Here is a 17,419-nt window from a genome sequence, read left to right on the forward strand (position 1 = left end):
AAAAAGCGTTGTAAGAGTTGGAGGACAATCCCATCGCTGGCAACCAGTTGTAAGGTTTAGACGTTGAAGGGAGGCAGTTCCGACCCCTGGCTACCTGTTTTATGGGTTGTAGTCGGGCATGGAATATGTGGTAGCTGCCCCATGCCGTCGTCCAACTCGCCTACGCTTGGGACGTGGTTGTAGGGAGGAACTTGCTCTCTTCGGGAAGTAGGAGTACGGGGTTTATTTGCATTATTTTACATTACGACAGGAGATACATTTCAACAGTCTAGTATGACTCCCAAGTGGAGCACGAAAGACGATGCACGAAGCACACGAGCACCAAGCTGCTGCTTAAAAAACTCTGTTTTCCCTAGGTGGGGGAAAACTGCATAATCAAGCGCACTTTCGCAAATCTAAAATTGTAACGTAGCAACACGCAAAGGCTACTGCAGCATTGTACCTGCCGCAAATGCAGCCATCTATCGCATAAACCATGAACTAACGAAAGCAACCACCGCCGCCCCTGCCGAGGCGCTGTTGAATTGGCTGTTCCGTGTATGGGTGCGCAGCCTCGTCAAAGTAAAGCTAGGGATGTGAACGCCGTGAAGGGGCAGCGCAAGAAGACGAAAGGCAGGAAACACAGGACAACGCTTAACTCGGAACTAACCTTACTAGAAGGCACGCAAAATTATGTACTACAACGCATACTCGAGTGCTCTCCCATCGATGGCGTCATTATCAGTGCGCAGGCAAAAATGCGTGTTTGTTTCCTGCCTTTTGTCTTCGTCGTCTTGCGCTGCCCCTGCAAGATTAAACCAACACCAACTCGCCCTAGTGTCCATTCTTCTAGGGATGTGACCATAGTGCATAGATGTTTTAACGCGATAGCCTTAGAGCGCACGCTCGAAGAATAACCCGTTTGTGTCAAAATTAGAAATCGCTTTTTTTATTCATTTCAGGAAAAACTTCGTTGTATCGAGCTCGGCCAAGTTTGTTTCGTTTGGTTGGGTTGATAACATTGAACCTTATGGGTACCTGCCGGTGAATGTAAATTTGTTCATTAGATCGTGAACTTCGTAAAATGTGGTTTCGTTTGATTTAGCTTTAACTGTATATTTAGCTAGTTGCTTTACTGACGAGACAAGCTGTAATAGGCGACACAGGTTCGAGCCCTTGAATTTGGCGAGAACCACCGCGGAAACCTCGCGGTCGTCTGACGCAAATGCGCATGTCCATACAGGCAAACTTTTTCATCTGAATGCTAACCGAAATGGTGACCGACAACGTGAACCCGCGCTACCACTCAGTAGCGAGAGCCACTCTGGAAATTGATAAAAAAAAAAAAATCGCCTACGGAGGATTTTCGTTGCCCGTACCGGGAGCGCCTTCGCCGAGCCCCAGCAACAGTGGAAAGAGCAGTGATTCAGAGTGGACCACACCCGAGCAATGCGGCATTGAGCAACCTGAATCTTGCGTGCGCATGGTGTTCGTACGTTACGGCACTGCCCTTCTCTCTAGCGATTCTGTATATGTGAATGACATTCAAATAGATTACAAATTATGTAGTCTTTGTAGTTGCGAGCGATAAGTACAGCTCGGCTTAATTAAATTGTCTAAGTGGGCGGACGAGAACGGATGACCGAGGAAAATTTTGAAAAGCGGCTGTTAGGGAAGATTAACGACGTGCGAATTTCACTGCACAGAACGCACTGAAAGAACCAGGCCTGCTCGTTCTGTTTAGTCTTTGCGCAATGTCAGTAAACGTTGGGAGGAAAGTAACGTAAAAGTAATCGGTTACTTGGTAGTTGCTCAATTTCATGGAGCAGTAATTGATCACCGTAATCAATAACGTTTATTTAATAAAGTAATTGTAATCGGTTACCTATACCCCTGTCAAACGGGCAAGTTAAGTGCACTTTCCCAAATCTAAACGTCGCAAGCGGAGTGTACTCGCTGAAGAGTGCCCTCCGGTCGGAGTGCATTCACGGAGTGAACTTTGCTGGCCAACTGCGTAGCCTCGCCGCCAGCGGTTTCAACGATACAGAATGTAATGCATAGGTAAAGGACACAGAAGTTAATTTTATTGTTGAACAGCTTTTAACAATATCAGAACAGAACTCGCTGATATTCTGTTCTACCAGGATCAAATGCCGCCTCATCGCACGCCACTATCTCGTTCTAAATTGGCCAGGCATTCGTCTTCGCCGGCATTGACTTACAACAATCTTATAATAAAAAATTAAATTTTTTGTTAAGATTGTTTATTTATTTATGATACTACTAAACCAACCACATTTTAGAAGGTTTTCTTTTTTATTTTAATCTGAAGATCTTCAAAAAAACACGATTTTAGTTTGTCTTTCTTTTTTTCTTCTCTCGCTCTTTTTCTCTCGAGTGCACTTTGCTTTTCGTTTAGCACCGCATAGCCTTAAGTGTCACTCAAGGACTCGAAGTGCACTCCCCGTAAGTGCACTTAACTTGCCCGCTTGAAAGGGGCATTATTTCCTGTTGCGTGTGCAAGTCGGATTCTAACACACTGGAAAGTCCCGGCAAGAAACCTTGAATCTATTGCTTTGGAAGAAAAGCTCGTTCTGACGCGAAAGCATGCCGCTGCTGTTAATTCGAACTCCGTCGGCGCTGCCTCATACGTGCAGTGGTTGGCAAAAAGCATGAAAAACAAATATTTTGGTAAGTTTTTTGTCAGAGCCGACGACAGTTTTTTTTTTTTTTTTATTAATAGTACTTCCGCTGAAACATGTAATGCGAATACGTATGTTTCGAACTCTTGGGTCGTACGCCGACGACGCGCCTATACTTCGGATGCACCCAATATAGCCAGGAGCATATAACAGCTAACCTTTCGCAGTAAGACGCTGTCCGCAGCTAAAGCGTATACACTTAGTGAGAGACAACAGAAGATGTTTCTGGGTTCAGTTAATTATGGCCGGCAAGTTGGCATCTTGGGGAAGTATGCAAACTTTTTGTGTTATCCTTGGCGGCCAGTGATAGCCAAGGATGCCACAACGTGTTTTCTCATCAGTTTTATTTTAGTATGTACTAATTCTCGGTGACGGAAGCCATTGTGCGTTGACGCTGTAATCGCAGCAGCTGTGGAAAGTTCTCTTTGCCTCGAAAACATCGCAGCTTTCGTTATCATTACGTCGTCGTCCGTATAGCGAAAATTACTGACTGGGCCACATTCGCCGGTATATTTTATTCCCCCGTCTAATTAGATCGTAAAAGAGGGCATCCCCCAAGTTAATAGCTTCGAAAAATTTGCGTAATTCCTGTTTGTTTAAGCTTGCCTTCACGAGTGAACGGGATGGACTCGTATAATCCGCACTGCCACGCGAGTCTGATTGCTCATTACTTATTCACTTCGCGCGTGTGCGTCACGCAGCAACTGGCCGCACGCCAGGAGTCGGTGTGCGAGAACCTTGCGCATGTGCAAAATGGAGCGGGAAAAGCGAGTGGCACGCAATACTGCGCAATATATATACCTGTCGCCCGTGGTCGCACCTGTGTGGGTTCGACCGTTCGTTAACTCGTCGACGGGGGCGAAAGTTAGTTTAAGCCGAACGCGTGACCTTTAAACTGGACGCACGTTGCCCTGCTCTGGACACGCAATCCGGATGTGAACAATGGATCCATTATTAACGACACGGTTACGCAATCAGCAAGGTTCCTTTCTATCACTTTTCTTTTTTATGTATACATGATGTACCAATATCTAGCATTTTATCTTGTTCAACATGTTGAGAGGAAGGACCCGCTTGCAAAGCTTTAGGCGTTACGCCAATTTAGCTCTATATTGTTACACAGATGTGCGTACGTGGTATTAACTGTGACGCAACTGTACGTGCAAGCCGGCGAACCGAATGTGTGGCGCTCTTCGGCGTTTTCTCGGCGCCGTACGTCTTTTTCGGCGGGTTTCCGTTCAGTCACCGTCGGGCCAGCGTTGCGCCATAACGTCGCCCCCGTCGCAAGCTGGCGCGAGCGCCGCCTTGCTCGTTATTTTGCGGGGGCCTTGCAGTGGTGGCCTGACGCAATCGCATGTTGGCTAGATGGAGCGGCACCGTCTTGGATGAGACAGCGCACGGCGAATGCGCCGTGCGGGCTGTCGAAAAGGTTCAAGGTCTTGATCAAGACATGCGCCCTTTACAGCGGCAGCTGTGTAATATATATATATATATATATATATATATATATATATATATATATATATATATATATATATATATATATATATATATATATATATCCGTTCATGATGACTTACAGCCGTGTGATAACAGACTCCAAACTGTTCATGCTGAAAGAGTAGGGGTGCTTGCCTGGTTCACAGGAGTGAAATCGAAAACCACAAGGTTTTTAAACGAATAATGCTAAAGAGAGAAACAAACCGCAACTGTTGCATGGCGTAAAGCTAAACGGGTAGAGCACTTTTGTTTTTGTCTTACTTTTTATTTTTTCAGATTTGCACGAATTTTCTTGGACAGCTGCCTGTGAAACACAGCGTAACTCAGGTCCCTTTGCAACTCGTTTATATGATAACGCGCGCATAACTTGTACAACGAGTAGCAATGACGATGTTTCCAGCCCGATGCGCGTCTCGGTAGTCGCGCTTAAAAGTGTAATTCAAGTAATCGATTTGCCCGTTCTAAAAGAGTGGAGCGGGCCTCGATGTCCTTCATCAACTTATCTTTCTTTTTTTTTTTTTCCTCTCGCTCGCGAACTAGCTGTGCATGCTTATTCCTAGCCGGCCTTCAAATAAAGCGCGGTTATTAGCTCTCTCTCTCTCTCTCTCTCTCTCTCTCTCTCTCTCTCTCTCTCTCTCTCTCTCTCTCTCTCTCCTGGCAGTACAGGGCATTGCGCCGACGAATCTCTCGATACAAATGAGAATTTCAGAGGTAATTTTTCTGAATATATCTGCTCCACTTCTTAAATGAAAAGCGACGTACAGAACAAGAAGCAGCGAACAAAAACATGTTTCAAAACGCTAAAGTGCCAAGTCGAATTTGGGCCTCACACGGTAGCCGTGTCTGTTATTTACGGTGTGTAAAACAAGACCTTAAACGAGGTGAAAACAAGTCAAAATATGTTTCTGTACCTCGGTCCTTCCCATTGAATAGGTGCTGCAAACTGAGCAGTTTGAATTTCCCGCTCGTGTCCTCACTACAGTGGTCTCGCCGGCCAACACCGTCACTGGTCTTCTGTGACGTGAACGCCGAATCAAACGCTGTTGGCTGGACGAAACTCTGGCCGATACAGGTACGGTGAGCTTGTGCGTGGTACCTGCGTTGCAGGTAAATTTACTGTTCACTCATCACATCGTAAAAAAGCGCACAGTGAGGGCCGTGACATTAGCCTGTGACGTGCAGACATTTACGTGTTATATAAAATAAATGTAACAGATTGCAATTGCTTCATTAAAGATGTAATTGACTCACAGTGACCAATTACTGGTCCGCGAAAGTAATTGAGCAACTATCACAACACCTAGCTACACCGAAAACTCGCTCGACGTGCGCGCTGGAGGGAAGGGCGGTACTGTGACGCACGAACACCGGACGGGAAAAATTAGCGAACAAAGGTCGGGAACTACGTGCAATGAAAGAACGGCAAAAGCGAAAGTTAAACGCGCTGAACACGAGCGTTATGACCTGGTGGCGCTCGTGCCTCGTAGAAACTAACGCCCTTACGGAAACCCGAAACCATGGCGGGATGCAGAATGCGATGAGGCTGCGTGACCTGCCGCGTCTGCCTGTCTGAACAAGTGCGTCCACGAGGCTTCCGCGTGACACGGTTGCGGGCATTCTGTGCCTGCAGTTTCCGCCAAATCGGAGTTCTCAAAGCTGCGTCGCCTGTAGCCGCTTTCGTCTCGTCAAATAAGTAAGTGGTGACATAAAATTGGTTACCGAAGAAATTGAATTACAGGGAACGTTACCCCCGAGTAAAGTAATGTCATTAATTACAAGCAGTTTTGGTGACCTGTAATTTGTCACGTACAAGTACGTATTGACCCGTCGTTATATATATATATATATATATATATATATATATATATATATATATATATATATATATATATATATATATATATATATATATATATTACGTTACTATTACTATTCGTTACTATTACAACTTCCGATATTGATGAGTTCACTTCCCGTAGAGCTAATGAAATCGCCAGAAACACAGCTAAATATACTGGTATGTAATGATGAAATCTTAAAAAGAACTACCAGTCAAAAGCGGAAAATTCCAATTCCCGATTTTTCTTCTGTTTGCGAAGCATCTGTCGTTATCACGGCGTTTATTTTTAGATCTAGCAATAAGTAATTTTTAATAGCCAATTTAATACATTGAAATAAAGGTGTTTCGCGTTGTTTGGATGTATATCGTTAAATATAATCTGGAGATTCTCTCTCACGCTTCCAGTAGGAAGGATCTCACATGATTGTACATCTAAGGGATCAACAAGTGTATGTACAAAGACGACGTGAGGAGTGTGGAACCGAGGCAAGCAAGATTTTAAAAAATAGTACAGGCTCAGAAACAAAAATTCTTTGTAATTTTATAGGAAAATCATACATATTTAAGAATGTTTGGGCCGTTAATAGTCGAAATCACACAAAAGAGACGGTAAACTTACTTCTAGGTATAGTACATTTTTGGCAACGAACCTTGGTAAATCAAGGCACAGGCGTTAAATCTTGCCGTTCCAGAAGTACAAGAAAATGTAATTTGATTGCCGGCGCACGTGGGTATAGAACACATCCAAACTTCAATATTGGCCGCATGTACATTTCATAAATCATCACAAGAAAGTCTCTCCGCACAACCGATCGACTGTTGCAAAGCCGTAGCATTCCAACCGCCGCATTCCGTTTATATATATATTTTTTAAATCGTAGTCTTCTTCTCTTTCTACCCCAGTCTACTAAAGTACTGTCTGTCTCACGCACGCACACGCGCGCGCGCACGCGCACGCACACGTCTCCGAGGCCTTAAAAAATCGCCAGCCTGTAACTGTCCACGTATACCAAGTCTTGTTGCTAATCGCGCCGTGGTAGTGGCGACAGCGACACAGCACTGCTCAATAGAGCGTTTTAGTTTAGGGGACGCAAGCGGCTCGCGTCCCCTAAACTAAAACTCTCTGATATCACAATGTAGTTTTCATTCGTTGCACACTGGTGTAGGTTAGACGAAGCATCGACCGATGAATGACGACATCGACGGGATTGCCCCGTCTCCGGGGGATAGGTGCACTGAGGGTCGATGCGATAAACAGGGATGTGCTGACGATCCGCGTCCTTCCACGAACCAACTTGCTTTCGCCATCCGATATGCGAGACTAGCGCCCTGATGTCCTCACGGGAAGACGGGATCTGTTTCATTTTGCATAGAATGGGGGGGCCTCCTTGGCATTGGCGTCTGACGACGTGCAGGGTGACCACTGCGCTTCGCTCGTCGCTCGCGTATGTGCATACATAGAGCAATCGATAGCACTTGATTTATTTAATAGAGTAATTGACAGTGCTGATTTGAGCTTCCTTTAACGATGTCATAAGATCGAGCGCGGGTCTGTGAAACGTAGGACCTTTTAGGTTTAGTACATGTCGTATAATCCGCGCGGCACGGTTATGTGAGATGTGCCTCAATCAGATATGATGGCCGTTCCTAGTGAGATATGGCTCGTCCTGTCGGTTTTCTACATTCATTTTAGTTTTCATTTGATAACGTTGCTGTGCTTTGAACTGCACAACTACTGTTCCAATGCCTATACCCCCATGTGTTTTTATGTCTCGGTGCAGACAGATAAGCATTTGGCCGCGTGTGGGCTATCGGGCTATATAAAGCCTAGAAAAGGCGTTACACCGCCGTTACGCAAATTAATAATGGCGTTTCCCAGTAATAGGTGTGCGCTTGCGCACAGCCTCTTCTTTCAACAATAAACCAAACGTGTTGGTCACGGTGTACGCTGTGTGAAGGCTCGGCACTCTGAATCAGGCCGCTCATGCAAAAAAAAAAACATACAAATATCTGGCTACGTCACTGCCTTCTCCGGAAGAACGCGCTGTCTCAATGGGCGCGCAGCCTCGTTCGCGTACTCGCACGCGTAGTTGGCTCACACTACACCACGCACACACGTCTCCTCCTCTCACCCAGCGCGCCGGCAGTCGCCCCTTTGTTTCTCCGACAGCGGTGCGTACACCCTGTGCATTCAAGAGAGAGAGCCCATTGTCGCACTGGGCGCCGAAGAGCGGCGGCGCAGCGAACGGCGTGTGGTTCCGTTCGGCCGGCAGCTCCGGCGGTCGACGCACGAAGCCACCCACCTCCTCGCTCCGTGTTTTTGCTTGGCGGCGCAGCGTAATTATGTTTGCAGTTGTCTCAACAAACACGGTCGCGCGCCGGCGGCGCCCGCCTCTTATCTACAGGCTACCGGATGCCTGCTAAGTCGAGAGAAGAGCACGCAACCGTGGGAAAGTGGCGCCGATCGAAAGGGGTCTAGAGCTGAAGCTGGAGCTCCCGGAGACCCGCGCTTTTTTGTTGGAACGCTTTCTCTCCCTGTGGGGAATCAGCGATGGGGAAACGACTTTGACGATCGGAATGCGGACGTGAATGTTCTGGCTTGAAAAGAAAAAAAAAAAGAACTACAAGGAAAACAGTACCCTCGCAACTCTGTCCAATGATGTGAAATCAACATCGAGCCTATAGAGCTGCATCAAATAACCTGTTATCTGCGCCCTTTTGAACCCTTCCTTACCTGCGTTTTGTATCGGCCGTTAATATGTAAGACTGACTGTGTTAAATTACAAAATGACTTGAACAGGATTGAAAGATGGTGCTCAGACTGGCAAATGTGCTTAAATACCTCAAAAACTAAACTTATGAAATTTACTGCTTGCAGTGAAATTACGAAGCACACACACTTCCTTTATAGTGAATCTCTAGAAACTGCAGAATCATATAAATATCTAGGTGTTCATCTTTCTCCGACTTTGTCTTGGCACAATCACGTGGGTTGTATTGTTTCCACTGCATGTGTCTCTTGGCTTCATTCGTCGTACGCTTCGTCAGGCTAATAGTGATACCAAGCTTCTTGCATATGCCACAGTACTTCGTTCAAAGCTTGAGTATGCCTAATTTATATGGAACCCGCACCAAACGCATCTTATTACCAAATTAGAATCTTTTCAGGACAACGCAGCGCGATTTATTGCAGGTAACTATACACAATATTCAAGCATCACCAAAATAAAACGTCAACTAGGACTGATCCCATTGCAGACTAGAAGAAAGATATATCGGTTAACTTTCTTCCATCTTCTCTGAGGTACACATCTTACCAGCCAAGAGGAAATTCCCACGAATTGATCACGAATTCAAGGTCGAACAACCATTTGCACGTACTAAACTATTGTAGTTTTCACGTCTGCACTTAGCCATTTCGGTATGGAATCATCTCCCATGTAATATAGCCGAAATAACTAACCATATTATATTCAGACACTTAATGAAACATCCGGAAATTAGAAACATTAACATTTCTTCTTCCATTTCTTCAGATGTCAGAGGATGCAAGATTATTGTTTGCATAATGTAAGAATTATTGGCGTATGATGTTGTCGAATGAGAAGAGATATAAAGGTTGCATAGCATGTACGACTTCATATAAGGATATTCGACTTACATGCATGTTGCCTTATACCTTTGTATATCAGTCGTTATTCTCCCCCCTATGTAATGCCCAAGCTGGGCCTTTAGTGTAAATAAATAAATGAAAAAAAATTTCGTTTTTAATTTGGAAGCTCCGTGGAATGGATATGAGGCCTTTTCTGCCACTGTGGGCACGTCCGCGCGCTGCTGCTCTTAATTTCGGATGCGCTCTGTGGCACTGTAACATAACGAAGCGTATTACGAAAGGGGTCGCAGACCTACGCTCCAGCTGGACAGATCTCGTTATCCAGCTGGATAGTTCACGGGTTGACAGGGCGTTGTATACGTCCCTGTTTTGTCTCTTCTCAAGAATGACAAGCAGTAGATATGACGGCGGTAATGAGATCGCAAGACCTCACCAGGGTCTGGTCACTTGCGGAACAAACCAGGAACCTAACCGCTGGCCGAACTCTTGTACTATATATTTTGACTTTCGGCAGCTGTGCTCTCGTACATCAATGGGTAATTTGCACAGTGCTTGGAGGTTTAGCTTAAAGTTAACATATGTCGCTACGTTAGTCACGCTGTTCCTACAGGAATAAATTGTGTTGGTGTTCTCTCGTTTGCGATTGCTAAAGGCATGACATTACGGTACTTTTACAGGATATCTAGTCGCGTTGTCTTAATCAGACGATCAAAGATGGCGGCTAACTGCTCAGGGCGAAAAATGCACGCTCGATACAGCGCGCATTCGATGTGCGCCTTGTTTTTAAAGCCAGCGATGGGTACCCTCCGCGACAGTGTGTCCGATCACTTTGGCTTATAGCGTTCGGTAACGCAATGTCGCTGTGTCTGCACGCTCCAATCTATCTGTATCGCCGGTCCACATACCTTTATCTATTCATAGAGCCGATGACACGCGCGCCGCATATGTAGGCAGCTGTCGGAGCCTGTCTCGCTCTCTTGCTGTGATTATTTTACCTGTTCCTCATTAAGTGGGACTCCCACTCAGTGAGGCGGAGAGCAGCCCAAGCGTTGTTAAGCAAACAACCGCTTTGCGCGCTATGTGGAACGTCTCCTGCCTCTCGCCACGTGCGGACACATAAACACACTTTGTACATCGCACAAATAGAAAGCTCGCCCAGAAAAATAAAGCGCGCTGCACGCTTGTTATGATTAGCGGAGTCAGCTGTGGCGTGTAGTGTACTGTGCATACAGGTGCTGGCAGCTGCTGTCGAGAGAGAGAGAGAGAGAGAGAGTCGGTGTTCATCAGACACTGGGCAACGCTGACACTTCGCTTTGTCTCACTAAATATGTGCGACATCTGGAGCTGGCAGCGACCGAGAGATACAGGATTAAAGAAGTCACTGGCGCGCAAGAACTGCTCGGGATTGGTTGGCGCACGTTAACTGGCCAATCACGCCGACCAACGCCGCGAAAATCAAGCGCTGGCAATTGCTGGAATTTTCTCGCTTCAGCTTCGTCAAATCGTTCTTTGGCTGTATGACGTCAAGCTTTTCTGGGTTCCTGCAGCAAGCGGCGCGGTCTTATAGTGGAACGTTCCGCGCTCGACTTGTAGTGTTTCTATTTTCGCTCTGGAAAAAAAGAAAAAGAAACCGCTGCCGATGCGTCCGAAAGATTGTCTGGCACGTGTACGAAAAATGCGCAAGTGTGCGCGCCCGCGTGCAGCAGTGACCGCGGCTGACACGGGGAGACAAACTCGAGTGGTTCGAGATAAACGGCGAGCCAGATCGGCTGCCGCTGAGGCGGCGCCGACGACATACATAGACACGCAGCTCTTAAGGAAGGACAAAAAGGTACAGCCTCAGCCGAACTCCATATTGTGACTTAGTGGCAACTAGCGAGTTCGACGTATTTGTTGCTGGGTCGGCAGGAAGAAACGTGGCCAGGACCTCTTGATAGTTTCGTTCCGCTTGATTCTATACTCCGTTTCACAAATCAGGTGCAACGCTGTGGAGGCTAGAGATACTTTTTGCAGTGGCCCCGTTCGCGCTTAGATATAGTTCGGTGTCTTTTGACCGCTTTTTGTGAAAATGTTCTTTATATAAAGTCAGTTCTGAATGAAAATAAGAATTTACCCTTAGAAGCAGACAAACCACGCGCTTATTTGGCTGCTAACGCGTTGCTTTATATCAATTTACTTTTCGTTGATTTTTATTTGCATCCCGTCGCGGCAGCCTCACGTGCATGCTCGCGCGAGCAAACGCCTCTGGCGCCTATCGAAGCATAGACGGAACGCGCGGAGTGATAAAATTTGGAGGCCGCACTACTTGCGTAGCTTCCACAGTGTTGCACCTGATGTATGAAACGGAGTATAGTCGGCTCCAAAACCACCATCATTACGTTCGAGGAGTTCAAGGGAGCGCTGTCGCGTATTCGCAAAAGTAATCGAATATACTTATAAGGACATGTCGTCACTGATCGGCACTCGAGCGTCCTCCACTCACAGTAGTGATCCTGGCGTTAACGAGGCCTCGATCGCTGCTGTGATGGCCGACCGCGGACGTGTGGGATAATTTTTGTGAATACGGGTCCATTCTGGACGCCCTGCAGGTTCCGCCATGTTGTCGTAAGTTCGCCATCTTGTCAACAATGATTGGCTCATATGGCGGCTGCGCCCTCGATCCTATACTAACACGGTACTATGCCCGGCAGTACTGCAGTACTTTAACCCTGCTTTCTCTGGGGAGTGCCCACTGTGTGGTTACGCGTTCTCGGACGTTTTCCACATGGTGTGGGCTTGCCCCTCTAACCCGACTTACCCTTCCCCTTCCCCCCACCTACCTGAGAGAGCTGGGAGGCTGCCCTGCTCGGCTGCTCTACCTTAGAGAGCCAAAGAGCTCTCGTGGCTAGAGCCCGAGCCGCCGCGGAGGCCACAGGAGTCCCGGACTAGGGACCCCTCCTGGATTTTGTAAGAGGCCGGCCCTTAAGGTCGTCCTCAACTCTCTCTTTAAATAAGTGAAATAAATGTTTACCACCACCACCACCACCACCACCACCACCACCACCACCACCACCCTCGATTCCTGATTGCCGAGATCGCGGAATTTGACACAATAGCACTCCTGGTCTTCAGTTCGGCTTTCCCCAAGCCACTTTTCTAAGTGATTCTGCAAGTGGATATTACATTTTATTCCCACTTGAAAATACTGCCGTCATGGCAACTGTGATTTCCCCGTCGAGGGAGGAGAAGCTTCGCATAAGCGCTCCGGCCCTCATTTTGTTACCTGCTTGGTCCGTAATTTAGATACGCTGTTGGCATCTGCCATCCGTGGTCCGCGCCCACACGTACAGTGTAAATGATTACGCTCGCGAGACGTAAGGATAATGATCGCGATTTACATGGCACGAGAAGTATTCTTCTTTGCTTTTTTTACGTAACTGAAGCCGTCGCCGCTCATGGTTTGTCAGCTTACGCTTTCGAGAGCTCGCGAAATTGACTAAGCATTGCGGCAGGTTGAGGCGTGACCGTGTAGGCGAATGAGTGTATTACATGCGTGCAGGTCCTTTTGCAAATTGAGTGCGGCCACTTATGCAATCTACGCTAGTCGATGCCGCTGAGGGGAAGGCTAAAATCTCGTTCATCCTCGATTCGGTCGCTCCGGTGGAGAGCACGCTCGGCCATCTGGCTTGCTGCCAAATGCGTAGAGTTTCCTACAATTACTGGAGGGAACTCTGGCGCTGCGATCTCTCAGCCACCATGGGAATGACGGGTAGTTCATGGATTTGTCTGATTTTCGGGCGTGGGGCTTCAGACGTTCCTACGTGGCTTCGTTTATTACGCTTTATCTGGGCTTAAGTTTGCATGAAGTTCAAAGTAATTTATACTTGTTTTTTTTTAATGCTGGAGGTAATAAGACCGACTCTGCAAGCACGCATAATCGCTGCTAATGGAAGTGGTTCCACTTCTCCATGCGTCCGTGGCGTATTGGTTGCAGTACTGGGCTTCTGTGCTAAAGGTCTTGTGTTTGAATCCTACCGTCAGACAATTTGACAGTTTATTTAATTTTTGATAGCCCAGTGCGCTCTTAAAAATGATCACCTTTCAATGTCGCAAAGCCATTTAAAGCCAGAAGGACGAAGTTTAGGCAAATCCATGTGCTATCCCCATCATTCTCATGCTGGAACTAGCACTGCAATTCCCTCCAGTAACTGTATGAAGCTCTATAGGCCAAATGTGAACGCTTTGCAACCTATCGCGCTTTTCAGTTACGCTAGGAAAAAGAGATACCCTCGGAGACACTGCAGCAGAAATGAAAAGTTGGTGCTTTAGACACCTCATTACTTATGCATGGTGCCGAACATCAGGAAATGCATTAGAGGTGCTGATTATCAAATAAATTAACCCTGATGCGTTGATGGCTTTTTATTCCTCTTTAATATGCGCCGGTGGTCACGCCGCCTACCGATTTAACTAAATGAAAGGGCACAGGCCTGGCACTCTACCAGGAACTTAGAAAATTGGTTCGTAGTTTGATGACGCTCCTAATTAGCTGCTTCAGGGTACGTGTCGCAACTGTGCTCGAAGCATGTCCATGTAACACCGTATCTTCAGAGAGCATAATTTTCGCATATTATTGTTCCCAAACTGCTGAGGACTGGTTTAGGCCAGTTTAAGCCGCACAAATTTTAAGACTGATATACAGCTGTTTCACGTAACTTGAACCAAGAATTTAGAAAGTTAGGTTAACCGCGCAGCTGGATGAAACCAGCGGCATATGGTTTGCCGTCATGTGGCGCTCCTCAAAATACCTTTTTTAATATTCCGCTTAATTAGTTGATTAACTGAGATCAATTATTCAGAAGTTTAATATTCACGTTTCGTTACGTTGTAGAGGATTTCAGAAACGACCGATACTTTATTTTTTCTTTTTTTGTGTGACAACGTGTTGGGTTGTGATGTTTTTCGGCATTTAGAGAAAGGTCCATGCGACTGCGCTCATGCGCTATCGTATCTTGCAGCCCTCTCAACCGTTCTTCCGGCATATAGTTTATCAGGGACGACGGCGCTTCCTTTCCGTGTGCCTCCGTCAAAGATGCTGCCGCGCTGTGAAGCCGGTGCCTAGAGCCGCCGCCGTTCACTTCGCCACGATCCGCGCGCACGGTTCTTTCGCTCGAAGCACGACTGAGAGTGGTGCAATACGGTAGCGCATGAGTGCATGGTCACGTGTCTTTATTTCGCGGGCTTTCTTTACACGTCGAAAAAAAATCAGCACGCAGCATGTACGTTTCCACACACACACACACAAAAAAAAAAAAATGGGTCGCTCGTTTCTGAATTCCCTCTACAACGTAACGAAACGCACTTGGCCCATAAATGAATATTAAAGATATTGCATAATTGATCTTAGTTCACTAATTAATTAACCGGAATATAAAAAAGACTCTAAGGAGCGCCGCACGGCGCCTAACCATGTCTTTGTTAGTTTCCTTCAGCTGTGGTTAATCACGTTTTTTTTTAATCCTTGGTTAAAGTTATGTGAAACACCCTGCATGTTAAGGCTTGTAACACTTCGAGGATGCTAAGACAGAATTATTATTATTGTTGTTGTTGTTGTTGTTGTTGTTGTTGTTGTTGTTGTGGTATATTTCCTTTCTCTTCGCTGTAGCATTTACAGCCATGTACGGGGTGATCACTTTTAAGTTTTATGCAGTTCTTTTTTTTTCTTTTATATCGCCTGTTGCACGTACCGTAGTTCTAGTCCTTGAGCTGGATTGTTCAGAGAGGCGAACATTATTTGCACGAATAACCGGAACACATATTCAGCTACCTAACAAAAATTCATGAATTACCTTTGTAATTATTCAGGTTACGGGACATATTGCAAGTTACGAATTCAAGCCACTGAGTTTTCAAGAAGCATCCACTTAAAATGAATTGCTAAGATTACACCAGTTTCGAGATAATATTTTCCGAAGTGTGAAACGAAATACATGGGCGTTCCAGTTACTTTTGTCCTTCAATGCGTAAAAGAGCGTTGGCAAAGAAGTAAGTGGACCAACAGTGCATTTTTACGGCGAGTTGGACGACACATGTCTGAAAACTGTCATTCTGGAAATTGATCCCAAATGAGCACGTCTGACAATCTCACCGGCTACATACGGTAAACTGCGATATGTACCGTAAACTGCAATACGTACCGTAATCTAATTAATTAGAAATGTAATTAGTGAATTTTTGAATATGGGTTTAGATTGCGAGTGCCAGTAATGTCCGCCTCTTCGAATAATCCAGCTCAACGACAAGAATTATGCTATCTGCCACAGACCTTTTCTTTTTCTTTTTTTTTTTTTTTTTTTTTAGATTCCGTAAAACTTAAAGATGATCCCCCTGCATAAGAAAGAAAAGAGGACGCGGGAGCTTCACGAAGGGCACTCGGTCTTGATGGTGGCCGTCTTCTCTTTCTTTCTTTTTTTTTTTTTTTTGCGTCTTGTTCGTTGCGACGTGCGATCCAACCGAGTCATGCCGCGGCGTGCATTATACCATGCTCGAGCAATGGTCGTGCCTTGAAAAGCGATCGTCGCGAGCGCTCGCAACGAAGCGAGCGCGCGCGTATACTGTACAGGCGTGCAGACACGGACACAAGTGGACAACACGAACTGTACTCACGTGAACTGAGCTCACGTGACCGCGGAGAGCGTCGCACCCGCCTGGGCCCCGTGGACTCTCGCGCGAACGTGGCGCTATGGGATTCGAAGGACTGCTTCGAGGCGTGGGCGGCCGGCGGCGCATCGTACGGAGTGTGTCCGTCGCAGCAACTCGAATGCCAAACACGGGTCCTCGAGGAGTCGTCGCCGAGCTTTGCGGATGGAGACGCCGCGCAAGAGCTCACCGGGAAGCTTAACGACCGCCAGTTCTCCGTACGCACGCATTCGCGTAACGATGCGGCTCGACACCTCTGTGGTATATAGAGAACGCGTGCAAAGTGCACGTTGGCATTGACAGCTCCGTCAAACACGGTTACTGCTACTTTTGCGGCAATGAATAACTCGTGTTGCTTCATTTTTGTCGAAAATGCGTCTGATAGCTTGCGGTATCAGGATTTACGCACCGGATAAATGCCACTTGGACGAGTGGGAGACGAAGAAATGTTACGCAGACATAATGTGTTGCATGCAGTGACGGAGAGAAAATTCCCGCGCCACGAGTATAGGTTTACCAGCCGGTATGTCGAATTCTGGGGTTTTACGTGCTAAAACCACGATCTTATTATGACGCACGCCGTAGTGGGTGCCACTCCGGATTAATTTTGACCACCAGGGCATCTATAACGTGCCGCAATGCACGGGACATGGTCGTTTCTTTTCTCTTTTTTTTTTTTTAAATTTCACCCCCATCGAAATGCGGCCGCCGCGGCCGGCATTTGATGCCGCGACCTCGTGCTTTGCGGCGCAACACCAATAGCCGCTAAGCCATCGCGGCAGGTATACAACCCGTCGTCGCCTCATCAAAAAAAACTTCTATAGGCTCGAGTCACGTCGCGTTCTTGAGGTATAGCAATATGAGCTGCGAATAATGACATTTAGTTACACTGTTGCCTAATTTGTTTTCGGAATCAGCAGCTATTCGGCGCACAATAAGCAAGCAAGAAAAAAGAAGAAAAAACGGCGGGCTCTGTCAGCGCAAGTCATCGTCGTAAGTATATACACGTGCGATAAACCTGAGTCCTTGGCCTTCCTATCGTCGAATGCCGTAAAACGCACGAATGGCGGCGAATTCCAATTTTTCTTATGTGCGTTTGGGGCGGCT

The sequence above is a fragment of the Dermacentor variabilis genome, chromosome 4 (assembly GCF_050947875.1).
Source record: "Dermacentor variabilis isolate Ectoservices chromosome 4, ASM5094787v1, whole genome shotgun sequence".
Classification (NCBI taxonomy): Eukaryota; Metazoa; Arthropoda; class Arachnida; order Ixodida; family Ixodidae; genus Dermacentor; species Dermacentor variabilis.